At 44.4% G+C, this 20,154-nt stretch overlaps 1 protein-coding gene across 1 annotated transcript in view; it reads left to right on the forward strand.

Annotated features, from left to right (window-relative positions):
• Nucleotides 1-2,305: 2,305 nt before the first annotated feature.
• Nucleotides 2,306-20,154, forward strand: part of LOC104967117 (neuroligin-2) — a 229,451-nt gene continuing 211,602 nt past the window's right edge. The window contains exon 1 of the mRNA XM_010796528.1: nucleotides 2,306-3,234. The gene's annotated coding sequence lies outside the window, so the exon portion shown is untranslated. The remainder of the gene's footprint in view (nucleotides 3,235-20,154) is intronic.

A 20,154-nucleotide genomic window follows, 5' to 3' on the forward strand; every position in this document is an offset into this window, starting at 1 on the left:
GGTGGAATGCACTTATTGTAAGTCGCTTTGGATAAAAGCGTCAGCTAAATGCAATGTAATGTGCTTCTCTGGACAGGAACATAACATGTTCCTTCCAGAAAAGCAAGGGCACTCTTCCAGACATTGTTAGTCCAACACATACCATTTAAATTTGAGTAACACATTCTATTCTATTATTTCAGGATCCTATTTTAGATGTTTCTGCAACTGACTCTCTAAATAAACATGTTTAATATGTTTAAGTTTAATTAATTAACAGTAGCTTACCTCAATATCACCACTGCTGAAATCTTTCGTACAGCTGTTTTTTTTTGCTTTTATTTCCCCCGTTTTTGTCAATCTGAGTATTTGCAAACGGCACAACAGCTGCCCTTTGGCATTACCAGTGTTAATAAAAAAAAAATGCAAATTCTCCTATTCCTCTATTGGACAAATTAGAGACAATATAAGAGAAATTAGAAAACATGTTGCGGCATGAAGCCCAATTTGCACGTGTAAATCTTACTTTCCCTTCTTCTGTCCCATGTGCAAAGACTAAGCTGTTCGAAGCTGGAAAAGAAAGGAAAAGAGACCCAGAGGCAGGTGTCTGCAGGGACCCAGGACCCCCGGGGGGCCACATGAAAGAGCCTCTTGACTGGTCACTTGTGGGTAGAACTGCACTAATCATGCCCCGCCTGCTATAATGGGGCTTTGGGGGAATAAGATCTTACATAAACACAACAGAGGAATTCTCCACAGACCTGCAGCTCCCCCTGGGGCTCCACAGCCACGGTGACCTCGAGCACAGCATACATCACGACAAAGATGTGTGTGTAGGGAGGGAATGTATGTTTTTTCTGTGTTAAGGGAGAGCGAAAGGGACTGTGTGCTACATCATGATACATGGGTTTGCTACCGTCTGTCAATGCAGTACATCAGTGACAAACCACAAGGAGTTCTGTGGAAAAGGGATGTGTGTGTCTCGGTGTGTGTGTGTCTTAGTGTGGCTCACCTGTCAGGTCTCCCTGGTGGGCCATTACCTCTGATGCTTGGCTAGGATCTATGAAGTGCAGGACATGAACATTACCCTTGTACATACACACACACAGAGGCCCTCTCACCTTGGCCTGATGGGATATCACTGGGGGAATGTTCATCCACCACCAAAGACAATTTGTCTTGATAGCCGTGATGGTAGGCCCAAAGCAGTCTCTCTTCCCGCTTCATCCATGTCCCTCAGGTAGCTGGATGTGTCCGAAGGTAAAAAGCACAGCGAGCTGACATGATGTTTTGGCTGATTGACGACAGGCTGGCTCCCCACATGAGTGGAGAGGCAGCAGCCTGTTCCCCTGCCTGCGGTTTATACAGGGAAGTGAATGAACGCTGGCGCACGGATGTTAAGCAGTAAATCTTCTCCACAATGAGATCTGCCTGAGAGCACATGGGCATTTGAGTAGTTCTGTGGGAGGCGTTCATTATAGTTCTGATTAAGTTAAAGCGTGAAAACAAGCAAAGATGGAGCATATATGAATGTTTTTTATCCTACAAGCTGGGAATTCCTGGCAGGAAACCAGCCCACAAACTATGGATACATGGTTCTGCAGTGCGAGAGTGACGGAGGCAGATGTTTGGTTGTGTTATACGACCCAATAACAAACATGTGGCGCTGCTGCATCCAGAGGAGCAGGTGCTGCCCCCACACAGCCATTACCATCTGCAATAATGAGATCAGGGACTCAGCTATGCTGGGTGTTAGATCACCCCTGAAGTAAAAATACAATAAATTCACAAACAAGATTGTAAAATAATAAGTACAAATCTGTTCCAAAAGGGACTTATTAATGACTGCGTGTCCTAATCAAATTATATCATTTTTTATTTCCTGTGGTATCAGTATAAAACTAACTTAATACCCCATTTGGCACTCTAAACACTGCTGTGATATTTATCCCTCAGTGATTAACATGTTTAACCTCATATAGGGATTAGCCAAGCAGAAATGGAGAATTACACGTTCTCTGTGTTGAAAGGGTAAATCATGATCGATGAAGGGATGCTTCAGGCTGTTGGGTGAATGGGAGAGGGGAAAAAAGAAAGATGCAGGATGGAGGGATGAATAAGGAGAGGAGGTGGGGGAAAAATGGGCTAGTATCTCTTTAACTCCTTCTGACGTCATGCTGATGCAGATCTGGCGTCTGGATGCGAGCGGATGAGAGGAGGAGAGGGATGCCGAAAAAATGAAACTCCTCAGCACAAATTTCTCACATCTCTCTGAGGGAGAACATGAAGACAAACCGGACGACATTCTTGGCGGATTAATACCTATTTTTCACCATTGAGTGAGCGTCACGGCTACAGAAACGGCAGGTACACGCATTTTTGAGTTGAAAAGCGACCATATTGAGGTCAGAGGAAAGCGTTGCCAAGGCGACCAGCTTGCTAGGGAGGACACTGCGGCGCGCGTCATACTCCGAGAACGAGCGTGCGTGCTCGCGAGGGTGCGCACGTGCGCGCGAGACAGCTCTCCGAGGCGGTCACGGCGTCCACAGCAGCACCAGCGGCAGCGGCAGCGGAGGCAGCATCTCTTCACACGAGACTACCGGAACATCCCGCAGTCTGTGCCCGCCGTTACCGAGACGAGCTGAAGCTAACCGAGGCTTGAATTGGTGCTCGGTGGTGTCAACGGTCTCCTTCAGGGGATTTATTGAGGAATTACCGACGAAATAACGCTAAAAAAAACAGAGCCACCATTGGTCTGCACAGGTGACTCTTCCCGGCTGTCAAATCTCCCGAGAGCCTGCAGACACGAGTTGTTTGGGGGTTGTTTTCGGTCGTTAAAGGCCTGTGTAAAAACAGTCAATCCTCCTGAAGCTGTCATCCGAGAAATTAATGAAAATACTGCCGATCTGGAGAAGACGGGGACTAAGCCGAGCCTGCAAGCTCGGACACGGAATGATACTAAAGCCTGCCGTATGTGCTGTGTAATGCGGTAGAGCAGCTTCATTTTTTGGTGCCCTGTCTCTACTCATGAAGTCCCACCTGCCTCCCCAGTTGGATTGATAAAGTGCTGTCAAGGTGGTGGAGGTTTTTGTATTTATTTTTTCTGAAACAAGCACTTTTTTTGTGCTCGCTTGACATTTACCACCGCTGGAGGAAGGTTTAGTGAAGAGGACAAGGAAAAAGGAGACATCTGAGGACGAACACATCATCGGGAATCTGGCGTCCCAGCTGCACCCGTGGATCACAAATGAACAGGTAGGCTGAGATTACACGGTCAACGCTGAATTCTGAGGAGATAATTCTCTGTGAAATCCTGTCTGCATACTTAAAAACGCTGTTTTAATTACACCTCCCTGTGTGCATTTAATTAACATTTTTAATTGTGTGTTTGGTGTGAAAGAGACTGCTCAAGGGGTGTTTTTGACACCTATTGTGAACAAAATATTTCAGCACCAGAATATGGGCTAAAATCGATTATTCATCTTTAACTATCTGTTGCTTACATGTCATTTTCTAAAATGACATGTAATATTTATTTTATTTTTGAGATATATGGTGTCAACAGGCCCCTAAACAAATGCATTTTTTGGAGTTGTCCAAAACATGTCTGCAATCAATGTATTTTTAGCCAATCTGTTGGATTATGCAATAATGTTTTTGTATGGATTGCTGTGTGTTGATATCAAACCTGTTGTGAGTCGTGTCTTAATGCACACGATCTGCTCCTTCATAACACTGAAGATGCATCCTCTGTTCCATTAATGAGAACTTGGAGCTCCTCTGGTGGAATGAGAGAGACAGAGGCTGCTATTATTCACTCAGGCTGAGCTCATTTCCCCATCCTTGTAACATGCAGAATATGTCGCCTATTAATCAAAGAGCATCGCCTGAGATTGCATCAATGCCGCATCAGTCATTGCTCACATGGTGATCATTGTGCACTGATTAAATTGTGCATTGTCTGGAATAATAGTGGAATAGTTTTGAGTGAAAAGGGTGATCTTTTTTTTCTACCAGCAAGCAGGCCTGTTTTGCAGACAACTCACAAAGCTCTCCCTTCAACAGTCAAATCATCCTTCAACTTAATACATTTCTTCACTCAATCCTTTTCACTCAGGAAACGCCATGGCCATGAGAACATATTCCCCTAAATGCTCTCCTCCACGCACGCACACACACACACACACACACACACACACACACACACACGCACAGACGCACACACACAGATGCACACACACAGCCTGAAGAATGGGGTGCATTTATATGCTGTGGCGGGTGTTGTGGGGCATTCGGATCGGCAGGGCCTGCTAGATGATAGAATTCAGCGGGGACAAGAAGACCTCTGTTCTTATCTGCGGCGACGAGAAGGGGAAGGCAGCTCCGCTCATCTTCCTCTTCCTCGGTTAAAGCATCTCGCCTGCCCTACATAGCAGATAGTTGCTTCTCTTGGGGAGAAAGCATTTTAATGGAGGCGGGGGGGGAAATATGTGACTGTCCTTGTGCTAAATAGATGTTGTCACAGAGGAGTTGTTATTTATCTCAATGGCAGCTGGCTGGGAACTTTGAAGACCTGTGGAGATATTTAAGGAGGGATAAAGGTGGCAGGCTAATGCATTGTGCTGAGCGATAGTGTGTGAGAGAGAAATATTTACACACAGAATGGAGGGGGGGACATTGTAGGGCATTTCTGCAGCAGTGCAATATGGTGTGATTCATTTTGGGTCAGTGGCTGATTTTCAAAAAAAGAGAACAGGTGGCCTTATCAAGGAGGCTTGTGCCCATTTTGTGTGTGTGTGAGCACCCTTCATGCACACATTTGTTCATTTCTTTGACAGAGTCCCATGCAAACACCCCAGAAAAACATCCATCCTGGGCAAGGTGCAGCAAAGATGGAGGCAGATGGAGCTGAAGCCTGTTGGTAGATTGATGGACGGGTTGCTAAGCAGTCACCAATGTAGATAGTCTTGTGACAGGGTGGGTTTAAATAGCATTTTTTTTACACTTTAATAGTCCTTGTCTGTTTTTAACTGATAATTAAATCCCTCACTATTGTTCCCAATGGAGATACATCAGTGACATCATCGTGTTAGGATGTTTTCTGACTGTGGAAATGAAACCACTTGCTTCTAATTTTAGGTGAGAGGCGTCATCTTCGTAAGAAATATCTTCAGCATCATAGTGAAATAAAAATGTTTGTTTAGCACACTCCAAATGAATTAGTGAAAAGCCAAGGCTAGCTGAACACACACGTCCTGTGGGAGGCGCTGTTGTTCGTATCTACCTTCTGTGACTAGCAGCAGAGGAAGTTAACTATGTGTGTCAGTCGATGCTTTGAAGGTGCCGAAATGTAAATCCAGTCCTGCTGGCATCATTTCATTCCCCCAACAGCAAGAATATATTTTCCACCTCCCTGCTTACATGCATGTTCCAATGTGAGTGTTTATATAATTGATGGAATATTGCATAATTGTGGGATTTCTTTAGAAATGGTGACTTGAGAGCAGTGTGTTAATGAACACCCAAGAGTGTTGTTTCATATTTTGCCAGTTTCTATACCTGTTGAACATGAGAAACCTGTGTTCTCTGCTTCTCTAGTACAACATAAAGCTGATTAAATGGAATAGCTCAACAATGGATGCTCTTTTTATATAAAACAATGCTTGGTAATTGACAACACGCTGTTCACAATGGGGAGTTTGCCTCTCCTTCTCCCTTGAGCCCCAGTCTCACCATGTAATCACCCATGTGTTTGTGTCATGTTTCGGCTCTCTTAAATACATTTTTCACTACCTCCCTCCTTTGCCAAAGACAGTATGCTTTCGTAACACCATATATACTCTGCACGACTCCTATCGCCTTTATTCCTCCTATTAATCTGTTTCTCTTCTCTCTCTCCATTTGTGGCATACTCATTCGTTTGGTTCAAAGGGAGCCTAGCTGTGTACTCTTTGAGGAGTGTGTGTGGTTGCTATGGCAGCATCTTTTTGGAAGGGTAAGCCCGCAAAGATTTGACAACCTGAAGCTTTTGTTTTTTTTAAACTGGCCTGTACGTATGTGCGCTCTTGCATATGGGCGTGTATATTAGGGCTGCAAAATTCATCAAAAATAACTTGCATCCCCTTATTGACTGCTGCAATGTTGAAAATGGCTGAAGGCTGCATTTTTGCCCCCTTCACGTTAAAGCCCAGTAAACACAGTCTCTGGTGCTGACATAAAATCGTTACGGCCAAATATTTCATTCCATTTAAAATGAGGAATCTTACCATTAGCAAGTCTTATTTACTTCAGCTTTTACAGATTGCAAAAAAAGCATCTGAAGTAGGAATAGGGGCATACAAATCAAACTTTATTTATATAGCATTTTTCATACACAAAGGTAACTCAAAGGGCTTCCAGTTCATTGGAACAATGTATGCTATATTATTGAGGATTGTTCTTTGGGGAAAGTTCCCCCATCTTTGCTCATCCTATCAACTCATCCCATCAGTGAGTCTGTTTTGTTGCCATTCTCTGAGAGTGCTGGTGTCCCACAGTCCCAGCACAGTGGCCCATCTCTCTCCTTTGTCTGAGCCTGTTGAATGAGATCTTCTCTCTCTAGGGTGCAACATGAAGACGGGGGTTTGGAACCATTACTTGTCTTTCTTCGTCTTCTTTTCCTCTATATTGCGGCATTTTCTGCTTTTTTTTTATTGGGCGCCTTATTGTTCCTAGCTATTATATCTTCCCCTCACACACTTCTTCCTCTGTGTCCTCCGATTGTCTTCAATCCCACATGTCGTCATTCAACCCGAAGCGAACGGCGCTGCAGTGTCCCCCGTTGGCTCATTAGGGTTAGATCAAGGTCAAACACTCTCTGATACGTTTGACTGAAAAAAAACTGAAGTTGGCTTCCTAAATCTCCAGCCAACACCTTAACACTGCCACTCCTCCCGCCTCCCGCTAGAACCTGACTGACCACCGGCCAAGGTCAATGAACATTTACTCCTTTTTTCTTCAAAGAGGTAAAAGCCAAAGGAAGACAGAGAAGGTGAGAAACAACCCAGAAAAGCCAGATCCAAGCTGCTAGCTCCACTCTTTAGTTTGACAGTGCAGGAGGTTGGATACAAATACAATAGAAAAAACTGCAAGGATCAAAACCACTGTTGAGAGTGATTTTTGAGCAAATAATACCATTCAACAGGATTTCGTGCCTCTGTGTCGCAGAATCTGCCCTGAATAGAAAGTGGGATACGGATTTGATGGAATCAACAGCAGTAGAGTCAGCAACAGCCAGGATTAAATACATCCTGCTTTCTAGCCAATCAGATTGACTGACATTCGGAATCCATGTTGCTCTGACCAGTGCGGCTGATCCCTCTGGCAAACTGAGAGACTTCCCTGGATTTCTCCCTTGCGTCCATGGGAATTTTCACCTGTGTACCTCTCTGCAATCCCTTTCGTAGTCCAGGGAATTCATGCACAAATCTCACTGCAACAATTTTGGAGATTAATGTGTTTTGCCCCCCCTCCCCCACCCCCTCCATGTCATTGATTACAGTCCATGTTGTCTCTATAACACACACACACACACACACACACACACACACACACACACACACACACACACACACACACACACACACACACACACACACACACACACAGCACTGCAGTGAATCTTTCTCTCGGTTACACTTCGCCATCAATGGGGACGCAGGGAGATTGAGTGAGTTATGGTATTGACAGCATCTCAAGGTCAGGAGTAGCCACATCCTCTGGAGTACTCCGTAGTAAACCCTCAGCATCGCAAACAAGCCGCGGGTCAACGGGTCCGGAGACGGGCAAGTATTCAGGAATAGTCCCGCCCTCCCACCCCAGACACATACAGATAGAGGAGAACAGGATGTGCTCCGAAAGCCAAGTGTTGTCACAGGAAAAGAAAGGAACACACAGGAAGTGTTTCATAAAAACAAGCCGTAAATGAGTTGACTATACAACTGGGAGAGAGGTATGACACAACATTACAATACCACCATCTCTATTTTGCACTCTTACATCTGCTCCATTCTACCTCCTCCTCCCCTGCTGCTGCACGCACATTAGTATGGGCTGAGACACCACCACACATATTAGTATGAGCTTTCAGCTGGAGCCCTAACAACTAGGTGGAGAAAGACCGGTGCAATTGTAATGCTTGGCAAAGGAAGAAGCGGCAGTAGTCGGATGTGTTGGCCAACATGCTGAAGTGTTATCACCGCGGCTGCACTGTATAATGATGAGGGTTGTCAAAAACAACACACATCTTTCCCCCTCCTTTGCTGATGTGTGCCGGTGCCTCTGTCAACGTAATGAGCCCTCCGTGGCGGAATAGCCAGTGGCTGTCCCGTAGTACAGGCTAGGCCCTCATCCATTTGATGTCCATCTGTGTACATGAGTTGCGTTGGATTGCAGTGGTTGGGTTTTAGGGATTGCCAGAGCTGGAGGCTAATAGCAACACTTCAGGACGAAGTGATACTGCTGTCGATCTCCCACGGGTTACTATTCTGCCTGGAGGAGTTTTGGATTAGCAGCAACATAGTCACTACCTCCTTGACTGCTTTGAAATCTATAGCGAAGGAGTGGAAGTGTTGGTTGCATGCATGCGTGAAAAGCTGCAACTTCAATTTCACTCTAAGAATTGAGCCTCGACCTCTTCACCTCTAAACTAATGGAGCATTTCAAGTATTTCTGTACGCCGTGTCGCTCCAGTTGATGCATTGTTAGGCTGCTGGGCTTCAGCTGTCATGATGGCGTCCTTTTAATGAAAGAATATGCCTACGTAGTGAATTAGGATGTCTCTTCCTTGACAGGCTCTTCCTAGTTTCTTGTGGTGTTTGTGTGTATGTGCGGGGAGTGTGTGTTAGCGAAGGCGCGACAGTGATGAATGATCACCAGAATGGCAGCGTTACACTTTCGCGGCCGATGATGCCAAGCAGGCAATGATGGTCGCTGTTATCGTCACAATCAGCAAAGAAAACACTAACCCGCACGATGAACACACACACACACACACACACACACACACACACACACACACACACACACACACACACACACACACACACAATAAGTGTATGGTTCTTTCATTTGTTTGAACTAAAGACACTTTCTCTTGGTTTTCTCTCATTATTTAAGGATGCGGCATGTGCATCCTTCATGGGAAACAATGTGTTTCGGTTGAATCATTCATCTGTGTCTCTTTACACTGTCTCTCAAGGCTAAAGCCATTCCTCTGGTGACAAATGGGAGCAGGAAAGAGGGGCTTTATTCCAATCTGTGGGGATCACTCTCGGGACAAACACCCTGAATGAGCAGATTTCTGTGGACTTTACTTGTACAGGTAGCAGCTCACAGCACCGGGGACATAAATGTCAGTGTTCTGACTCGTACTGAACTTTATTGAGTGCACTTATCTGCTACCCTCAGGCTACACTATCTTGGTGAAAATGACTCATCTTCCCTGTGCTGTGCCCTTCAGATGTCCCCTCTGAAAGTCTGGAATTTACTGAAAGAGGGAAAGGGATTTTAGGTTCACAAGTTTTCGATTTTTTTAGAGGCAAGAGGGATCACAATAAGAATATACAAGATCAGAAATACAAGTAATGGAGGCTTGGATTATAAAAGTAAAAGGGACAGGAATATATAGGTGGAAAATATAGAGTAAAACGCTTCCCATTACAGCAAGAAAGATAAGGCTTTGTCATCTTAATTAGCCAGGGTAAGGGAGCATAACCTTGATCGCATGCTAGCGCTAACAGCTAATGAGTGGTGAGATTGCTTTGCTAGGATGTGTTAACGTGTATTGATGGTGGAACGTGGTCAGGTGGGGGTGTTTCTGCAGAGATGAAGACCTGGGAAGAAAGCAACCGTCGCTCCCCTGGTGCTTACATGAAACAATCTCTTTCCGTTTGGGTTAAAACTCCAGAGACTTGTAAATAAGAAGGGGAATAGGAGAAGGGGGCGGCGATTTAGAAGGCGGCGAGTCAGCAGGATTTTCTGGCCCTGTTTCTCTCAGTGCCTCTTTTTCTCTCTCCTTTTGTGGGGAGTAAACACATTTCAAAGGATGAGCTCTATCCTTCTCACTGGAGAACGTGCTTCACATGCTTTAAGACAGAAGGGCTGGAAGCGTGTGTGTTGTGTAATGCGGCTCATGCGTTTGCTTGACACATTCTTTCCGCCTCCGAGAATCTTTTGACGAGTAAATATCGGAATTGATTTTCCAAAGGTCTATGGAAGACTGGCCCATGGATTGCGCTCTTGACATCTTATTTTGCACGACTTTGACAAATCTGAAGAGGTGGAGTAGTATCGATTCCAGTAGGTGAGCCAATAGCTCACCGTCATCACTAACATGGAGTAATTCCCATCAGAGAATTATTGGATGGTCCCAGTCGATTTCGTTAAGCACACGAGGGAATGTGATTCCCATTTTTATCTTCACATCCTGCCAAAATATGTTCACCTCACCCATTGTCACCCTTCTCCTAAAATCCACCCCTTTGCCCTCCCATCCCTCCCTCTTTCTTTTCAGCCTCTGACCACTCGGGCCAGCCTCTCCATTTTCTCCTCTCCACTTAATTAACCCATTGATCAGGTTTCTCATAAATAAGTCTTCGGAGAGGCCCTCATAGAGCACTCTTCCCCTCCTATCTCACCCCTCACCCAGAGCCATTCGTTCATTGGCCACACTGCTCCAAACAAGCTCCCCGGGTCTCAGTTGTGTCTTCATCTGGAGCAACATTTATTTTTTCCGATGCCGCTGCTCATAGATTTACAGCAGAATGGCCAAAGCTGGAGAGCGTGGAAAGTGGAATTAAGGCAAGTGGGGAGCAGGGAGTTGGAGGTCAGTGCTGCTCTCGTACAACCCCTCAATTCATTAGACTCACATAGCTCAACCTCTTCATGGCACCCGCCTTTTGTCTGTAATGTTTTCGGCTTCCTTCCTTCCGTCTCCCTCCCTTGCTCCTCGTCTGACCCGTTGTCCAGTGAAGGGTGCTGGGGGCCTTGCTCTGAGATTTGGCCAATTAGCGGGATCTCTGAGATCATTATGGAGGGAGGTCATTATAACAGCCCCTTCACAACATCCTCTTGACCATTTCTTTCATTTCGGTCCTGACTCTTTTTCCTGTTTACATTGCTTGAATCCCCTTTATGAGTTCCGACCTATCTTCATTCTCCACCTCAACCTCATTGCTCTTCAAGCCCACTCATTCCCTTTTATTACTATTCCATCATTACCTCCCTGACTCTCCTGACTGTGCTACTCTCAGCCTTACCCCCATTGTAATGTTTTATCCTTGCCCCATGGTGCGTCTCACCCTTTGCACCCTGTCTAGTTTTCATCCCTGCCTAACGGAGTGTTTAAGGGTGCTAAATGGATCCGAACCGGGAACATATGTTATCTACGGTCCAATTCGGGGTGGGTGGAAGGTTTGATTTAAAGGCTTGGCTCAGCGGGTCATGATTCATTCATATCCCCAGGTCTCTTGCTATAGGGCCACAGCCAGGGATTGAAATTTTGACTGAGCCAGAAGCGATGGATGTGCTTGTGGAAGTCCGTTAAATACAGAATGCTTTTGCAAACTGCTGAGGGGAATGCATATGGAAGAGAAATATTTTCTGTTAACAGTGTAGTGAAAAGAACTTTGTCACAATAAAGCTCACATTGGGTAGCGCCTGTGTGGCACAGGGGAAATATACTTACTTATACTCACCACCTCTGAGTTGGGTTTGCTTCTAGGCTGCAGTGCTTCCAGCTACATTGGGTGCTAACTCAACACCTTTGGCCAAATGGAAGGGAAGTCGTTCGGGGTTCATTATCTACACAACAGTAAAGGATCCACAAGTGCCTCTATGGACCCGTCTTTAGTATCAACCTTGCGGTACATTACGCCCATTTCGATGTGTAGGACGAAGAAGTGACAAGGCTCTCATGTTTTTCAGTGGTTTTAACATGACCATTTTGCATTTTGTTGTGTTTGATAGTACTTGCAACCTTGGCAAGTGCTCATTTGATTATTTACTGAATGGATGGCCCCTACAATAGCAATAAAACTGGCAGGAGATAGTACAATCCCTTGTGGCCTTCTGCAAATAATAAAAAAAGCAAAGAGCGTGAACATTCAAAGGCATACTAATGCCTACAGGGCGAAGGAGAGCTGAGATTGCCCTGGGGGGTGAATAGATTCCTTTCTGCTCATGTGGTCGCCTGCTGTTGCTTAGGCTTGAGGGGAAAAGCTTCTACAGAAGATGTTATTGCCATGTATGACTTCAGAGATTGCCCTAATGTGGTCTGCCAAGGGGGTATCTATCCATATTTCCATTTTCTTTTTGTATGTGCAATGGGGAAACAACTGTTTTTCTTATCATTGTGGTTTTTTATACATTTTATTAATACTTTGACTTTTGACATGCGATTGATAGCCTGAAGTTTTGTAGAGCTGAGTCCTCATTGCTGTGTGACCACATTTCGTTGGACTGCTGACTTCTGTATGCCTAAATGGCTCTCTTGGTTCAGCCTGTCATGCTCTACATGGAAGGACACACACATGGAGGTTCACTAGCCCCAGGGACATTTCACTATAGCTGTCACCGCGGCATACGAGCAAATATGTTTCAGGGAATAATCCGATCTGCCAAGTGCCCTCTCTAACACACAAGTCTTCTCTGTATAACAGTTATATAGCTATTACATTTACTCTTGTCAGAGCCGGGCTTCAAGGTCAGTCATGACGGACAGGGATTTAGAGTCAGAGCTGAGCGGAGAACAAGTTAAACATTTTGGTTTTACACATTAGAGCGAAAAAGATTCCCAGGTATTCTACAAGTCAAGGTCAGAGATAACACTATCACATTTGGCTGGGTGGGGATATTAAACACCATCAAAACTTCATCTCCGGAGTGACAGAGCCTACAGAGATTAGCATACCTGTGAGCCCTCAGTCAGCATATTTATGCATAATGTTATACTGTACAAAAAAAATCCTTTGTTCATTGTATTATTTACCACGGCACGGACAATAAGCTCTATACCATTTACATCCAGCCTTTTCATCACCTGTGTAATCTCGATGGAAATACAATATTGTATATTTTCACCAATCCATATCTTTGCCAATTTATGGATGCAGATTTGAACCCCCATAAAAGTAAAGGATATACTTTTATACTCTAACACAGTTTGTCAATGTATGACTCAGCACATTCATTTTAAATCAAATCATCATTGTATTGGTGTGAAATCCATCCCGAAAGCATGGCAGTGTGTTTTTTAGTTTAACACTTAAATTCAGCATGCAAACGTGGCAGTGTGTGTTGGTAGTAGGGATAGGTGGAATTTATGAATTTGAAAGCATTTAAGCAATTCATAAAAATTCAAACTGTATATTCAACTCTCCTCTTGACCAATACAAACATTTCCTGTATTTAAAGAATGATCTTGAATAGTTCCCTGCGATTATAGAATAGTGTTTTTGAAATGCGTAGTTTGCACATGTTTCCACATGTTGGAGTTATAGGTGCCCACATCCATTACAAAAAGTAGATTGATAACACTTTGAAAGAGATGTTCTTTGTAAACAAAACGTACTGAATAATGAGCTTCATAACACCCTACATATTGTACCTTTATACTTCACACTGCCAGAAGATTCATAAAGAGCTTATCTCCAATAAGGCCTTGTTAACTTGTAAGCTATGGAGAACCTTGTGCAGAGCCTTCATGATGCCTGTTCCCTTAAAACCATCCCCTTCCATCTACTGTACCCTAATCCCACCATTATCCTCAACCTGAAAGCAGCAAGGTGGTGGTAAATGATGACTTGCAGCCAGTCATCATCATACATCTCCATTCAGCTGACACGAGCCTCCATACCCCAGCTGTAAGTCCCCAGCATCAGACTTGGGGGAAGGGCTTTTTTTTTTATTGCATTCTCATAACACATATTTGTGGAAATCCATACTCAAAGCGTTTGAGGCCATATTGATGAAGAAGCATCGGATATTTGTGGTTTTATCTAGTGGTATCCAAGCATTCTATTGCTTAAAAGAGTCAAATTCATTGCTTTTCAGCTCAAATTGAAGTTCAGGTAGATTAAGACTCCGCTGCTGGCAGTGCTCCTCGTGTTGAGGAGCGACACACTAAATCCGAACCAACACCCAGTCTATCATGTTATCTCGGACTGATGCATGATGGTTACAGACCCCGGCAGAAAGCAGGAGTCATCCTTCACTCGGCTGCCTGTGTCTGTGATGGAGTAGGTGCCGCGTCACAGGACTATTGTCTGCTCTTTGCGTCACATTATGGAAGACAACCGGAGCACCATCCGCATATAAACAGCTTCTCCACATTGAGAAGCACAGGAAAGCATCCCAGGGAGATACATGTAAAGGGAGAGGAAAACAAATGGAGTTTCTAATTCAAACTGGCATCATTCGCATTTGTATGTATGTGTGAAACAACTTCAATACCATAACACAGACAATACAACATGGCTTCAACTACACACCACTTTGTGCACAAACCTGCATGTTGTAATGTTACAACATTTCAAAGTGCTTGTATGATCCCAGCACTTACATCGTGCTGCCTTTCGGGAGCGAGTTCTATTTGAATAAACACAAAGCCGTGCTCGGGCAACATAAACACACATAATTACATCATGCAAGATCATTTGAGAATTTGTGAAAAATAAATGTACAGTAGATGTATGTAGACTCACCGAGCATGCTCAACCACAGCCTCCACACATTAAGCTCACTCGAGCGTGAATGTGTATCAAATTACTCTACACTCACACGAGCACACATATGCATGATCGCACACACGGATGACACTCAGCATAAGCACTGACACCTGTCAACCACAAAATGTGCCCACTACACAGATCCCACACACAAAATCTTTTCCTGATGGCTTCTAAGTGGTTCATTTGAGTCTTTAGATCGTTTTGCCGCTCTGTTTCATAAATGTCACATCAACGGCTGGCTTGCCAATCTTTTAAATGAAGCACACTGACACCATTACATCTCGTTATCTTTGTCTTCACTAAAATGTAGTTCTGAAAAGATGGCATAAGTACCCTGCTCTATCCAAACACACAAGTCAGGGCTTTTACTTAATGTTAGGCGAAGTGTTATAATACCAACGCATAAATCTTTAGTACTTTCAATCTTTAGTACTTCGATCTCCACTAATAGGAACTGTGTCGTATTCTTCTGACATTTTATATAAGTACAAAGGAGATGTAGCAGCCTTATGGCTGTAAATAATTTCAGAAAATGCGTAAACTTCAAACTACACCAAGAGCCAAGGCAAAACCAATAATTGTATGTTGTCAGAACTCCTTTCTTGATGATAGAAAGACAATAATGAGAAATAACTTCAGCTGTATGTGGTTCTACTTCTTTTTCCATTCATCTGATGTACACACACATACAGTACACACTTATAAACACACACACAGGGGCTCAGCTCTCCCTAACTTCCCGATCCATTTCTCCTCTTCTTCTTCTCCCTCCCGCTCCTCTCTGTGTGGTCTCCCCTCTTACAGTTATGTAAGGCTCCAAAGCAGGTGTTTCGGAGAGATTGTGTTTTTCCAGCTATTTCTGGGCACAGGTGGACATGGAGAGTCAAAGCAACACATCAACACTCCCCAGACGATCCTTCCAATCGGGAGCCCAGATGTTTCAGCTGTGGCAGGAATAGACCCGCGCGTGTGTGTACATTTAGGTGCATCAGTGTTGCACGAAAAACTCTTAGCGCATGGCAGCAAAACAATATCTGCACATACAAATCACATATTCATCCATCTTGCACTTAAAGACTGCTCTGACACCAGTGTAAAAGCCTCAGGCCGGATATCTAACCTTTAGCAGCATATACATCTTGCTCCATCAGACATGCGTTCCTAACCGCCATACAGGGAAGATAAACATCCCGGAGGCTACACGTTTATCTGCAGGTAAATGCACCAAGGGACCATTCTCCATGATTGTGGCACTCGTCCGATAAGAAACAAAATGGGATCTGAAGCGCGACAGAGCCTCTGCCATGAAACATCCTGACAGTATACGTGTGTACATTCGGTGAACAGCATGGGTAGATTAAAGCCCCCGTTGCAATGATAACGTTGGCTTTTAGAGAATGACTCGTAGCCTGACTGATGCCGCCTCTCCGATGTAAAGGATTATCCCATTACTGAGACCTGGGCATTAGCACTCAGTCACTCACCTCAGGGAATGATGGAGGGACTGAAAAGGGAGAGGAGGGGGGGAGAAAACGGAGGGACGTGTGATGGGGTTTTTGTGGTTGGGTGAAAAAGATGAGAAGAGGTGGCTGAATGAGGAAGGAAAAGTGAAAGTGATGGAGAAGGGAATGAGAGGGATGTAGGAGGGCATAATAGGAAGGGTTGAAAGAGCAAAGACTGCTGAATGGATGGAAATATAAAAAGGGGCAAGAAGCAGCGGCAAGAGAAGACAGGACATTACAAGGAGTGGGGGGGGAATGCTGGAACACTAGATAAAAGCCGATGATGAAGATTTGATAGTGTGGCTGTGAAGAGATAGAGTGCATTAGGGAACAAAACCATGAATGATGCATCAAAGAAAGGACTGTTTGAGTTATTGCGGCTGGGAGCGGGGCAGATGAGGCTGGTTGAAAGGAGAATTTTTATAAAAAGGGGAAGAGAAAGGCGATTGGCAACAAAAGAGAAATGGAGGATTACTGCGGTTGGCAGTAAGATGGAGAAATGAAGGGGAAAACCGACACGAGTTATTCCTGGACCAGTGTTGCAGGAGGAGAGAAAGAAAGATGACGGAGGGGGCGGGCGGGGGGTTGTTGAAAGAAGATGATCGTGTATTTGGAGGAGGAGGGTGGGGGGGGAAATGTAAGGAAATTGGAGAACATGGCACAGAGAAATAGAGAAGAAAAGGCTGATGAAAGGAGAGGACAGGTCATTATTCTGTCAACCTATTCCCCCTGCATTGATCCCTGGATCGACTTGCCCACACACCACGCACACGCACACTCCACACTCGCACACACGCTACGCAGCACGCGGGTAAATTTATCAGCTCTAATACCAGGACAATATCCAACCCAAACAACTAACCTTCTACATCATCACCATACGTGAATGGCTATAAAGTGAGTGAAGATGACGACCTACAGAGTAGAACTAGAGCAAAGATGGAACCATTTGTGTGAGTAAGGAGCGGACAAAATAGACCAGGACACATACCAAATGGACAAACAAAACAAAAGATGCATATAAATGATAGCGTTTACAGTTACTATTTCTGCGCCTCCTGTTACTTCACAACCGCCGCTCCAACCTCAGTCGCTCTCTCCTACAGCCAATATGATCTGTTCTTAGCACTACTGTATATACAGGCACACTACAGGGCTCGCATAAGAAGGGAGAAGAGCGACCACTTTCACTGCCCTGCGGCTACTGAGAGAAAAAAGTGAGCGGAATGAGACCAAAGACAGTTTTTTTTTGTATCCGCAAACCAGTACTCTATCTGGAACATGAGAGCAGCGATACATGAGCTAACGTCCTCTATACAAAAAGACCGATTAACTCTGGCACGAGAAGCAGCTGCCCCATACGGATCATACGGGAGCGCGGACTAAGAAATAGCTCAGCCTACAACAAAGCGAGCGCTAGCTTGCGGTTAGTCAGGTCGGGCGAGAAACTAACCAAGACAGAATCAGCAACTGTAACGAGGGAGCTTCGTTATGACAGCTTCATTTCATATATCTATACATTATATCGAAGGCCTTTCACTACACAGAAAGTTCTAACACTGTAGCAATTAAAGTGAGATGTAGGAGAGGTGAGCGAGAGCGAGGCGAAGGGGTGAGAGCGAGAAGGCAGAGCAATAGGAGCAATTTTGCATCCTTGCTTGGCGTAACATCGGGCTTTTTTGTAAGGTCGTACGTCAACCTACTGGTAACTAATTGTAGACAGCGACCAAAGCGCCGCACAACATATTCCGACTACTCTGTGATCGCCGTGCGCTGGAGTACAACATGCAGGTAGACGGCGACATCTGCCAGCATGTCCTCGTACGTTACGTCTTGCGAGTCAGCTCGTTCCTTTAGACCTGGTACAATCATGTGCTGGCAAGTCAGCGACCGCATTTAGTACGTAAGGAGATGGAACATTAACGTTCACACAAATACAAGCATACATCCATGGTCAAATGGCAAACCATAAACCACATACAAGGTAAATATTTACAAGTTAGTTTAGTGTCTGGTTATCATTGTCTGTGCATGGAACATTTCTGTTTCAATGCTATACTCGTTAACTTAATCGACAAATCTAAGGACATGTCTTTCCTCCTCCACATTCCTGTTAAGATTAAGCTTACTAGCACCCGGCAGTTACATATATGACAACACATTATAAAAAGAACTATCGACATTATAGAAGTACAACCCACGTGTAAAAGCGTAACAAAGCATTAAAGTGAACTGCTAACAGATATGCATCAATCAAATCACAAAGATACGGTGCCTAAATAGCCGCATTCGGCATACAAAAGGCTTCAGTCCTAATCTTTAAAGTACGTGATGAACACTTACTCAAGACACCAATGAAGCAGCACTTCACTTGTAACTAAAGACATGCGTATGAAAACAAATGAATCAACGGAGTACCTTCTTCCACCCTGCTAGAAGCTAAACACCATTGAACGACAGGTATATTCTCACGCATCAAAAGGTGCTTAAGAGTGCTTATCCAACAAAAAGACGCCAGTGCTACGCTTCCAAAACCAGAGTCCAAGCAAGAAGCAGACTGCATAATACACAACATAACTACGCACACCAGAGACTGGGAGGCGTAAGTGCATAACCTCCACTCGCAAAAACCTCAGACAGATCTAGTCACCCTATGAAAGGACAAAGTCTACACAAGATCTTTCGCTTTCTAAACAGTAGTGGAGACAGATACTGTTATTAGACCGCACCCACAGTTCAGAGATTCCGTGTTTAAAAAGCTTGACACGTAAAAGCGGCTCACAAGATCCCTGGACATTTAAGCCAACCAACTCTTTGGCATCTGCATATAAAAGCCAAGGTGCGCACAAGAAAACGTTGAAAAGCTAGTAACACGATAAAGAGAACGGCAAAGAGAAAGGTCACGGATACGATCACACTTTCATGACGGACCAATCACATCAATCACAGCTTGCTGGGTGGAGTGCATCTTAATACATCGAACCAGAGCAGAGGTGGCATGAATCGCTCTCGCGCACCGCCAACACATACTCATGTCGTTGATGTCTAATAGTTAATTTCTAAGGAATTCATACAACTAAAATTGCTTTGGACGCATTGACTACCGGCGGTTCCCTAAAGGCTGGCGAACAGTGGACCAACCACTCAAAGGCATTTCAAAAACAACAAACTAGCGTCAGTGTGCATTAACAGCTAAAGTCATAAACAGCTTTGCAATTATCATCCATTTAACTGTTGCTAATACTAGATACAGATCGCGAGTGTATACTCAACAGGCTCAGGACATTAAGTAACCAAGGCGGCTTTTACAAGAATTGAAAGGCGCAACAAATTAACAACCTAAATGGTATCTCCAAGATAACCATGCCAACCGAACCCATAAGTCCATTTGTCAACAAATAGTCAGGAAGCAGCTTTTACTACAGCTATGTGGATGGGTTCGAAAGCCAAAGGCAAACAACGCACAAGTTAGAAGCAAAAATACAGAATCAAGAACTAATCGCATTTAATTAATCCCGATTCAAGAAACGTCTGGTATATTGAGGGCTGCACATTCTTCGTCGGACAAATCGCGCTAGGCGAATGCCGATACTTTCACATCGCAGATGGCAATTGAATGTAGGACGTGCAATTGAGTAGGGTAAATAACGAAAGCCCTGTACAACTGTTGCGCTGCTACAAAAGGAAAACCGCGCAGCTCAGCAGGGCACTGATGAGGGGACACAACACCATTTTCCAATCAAATCTCCAAAGCAACCAACCCGGATAAAAGGTAAGAACGCTTGTCTTAGAGAGCAAACTTCCAGTTAGAAGACACCGTGACATACAAGTAGGGCAAATGATGAAACCCACGAGTTCAAAAAAATAACAGAAATATAGCCACAGCGTGACATCCTGGCGCGGTT

This window comes from Notothenia coriiceps, unplaced genomic scaffold (assembly GCF_000735185.1).
Source record: "Notothenia coriiceps isolate Sejong01 unplaced genomic scaffold, NC01 NC01_scaffold00037250, whole genome shotgun sequence".
NCBI lineage: Eukaryota > Metazoa > Chordata > Actinopteri > Perciformes > Nototheniidae > Notothenia > Notothenia coriiceps.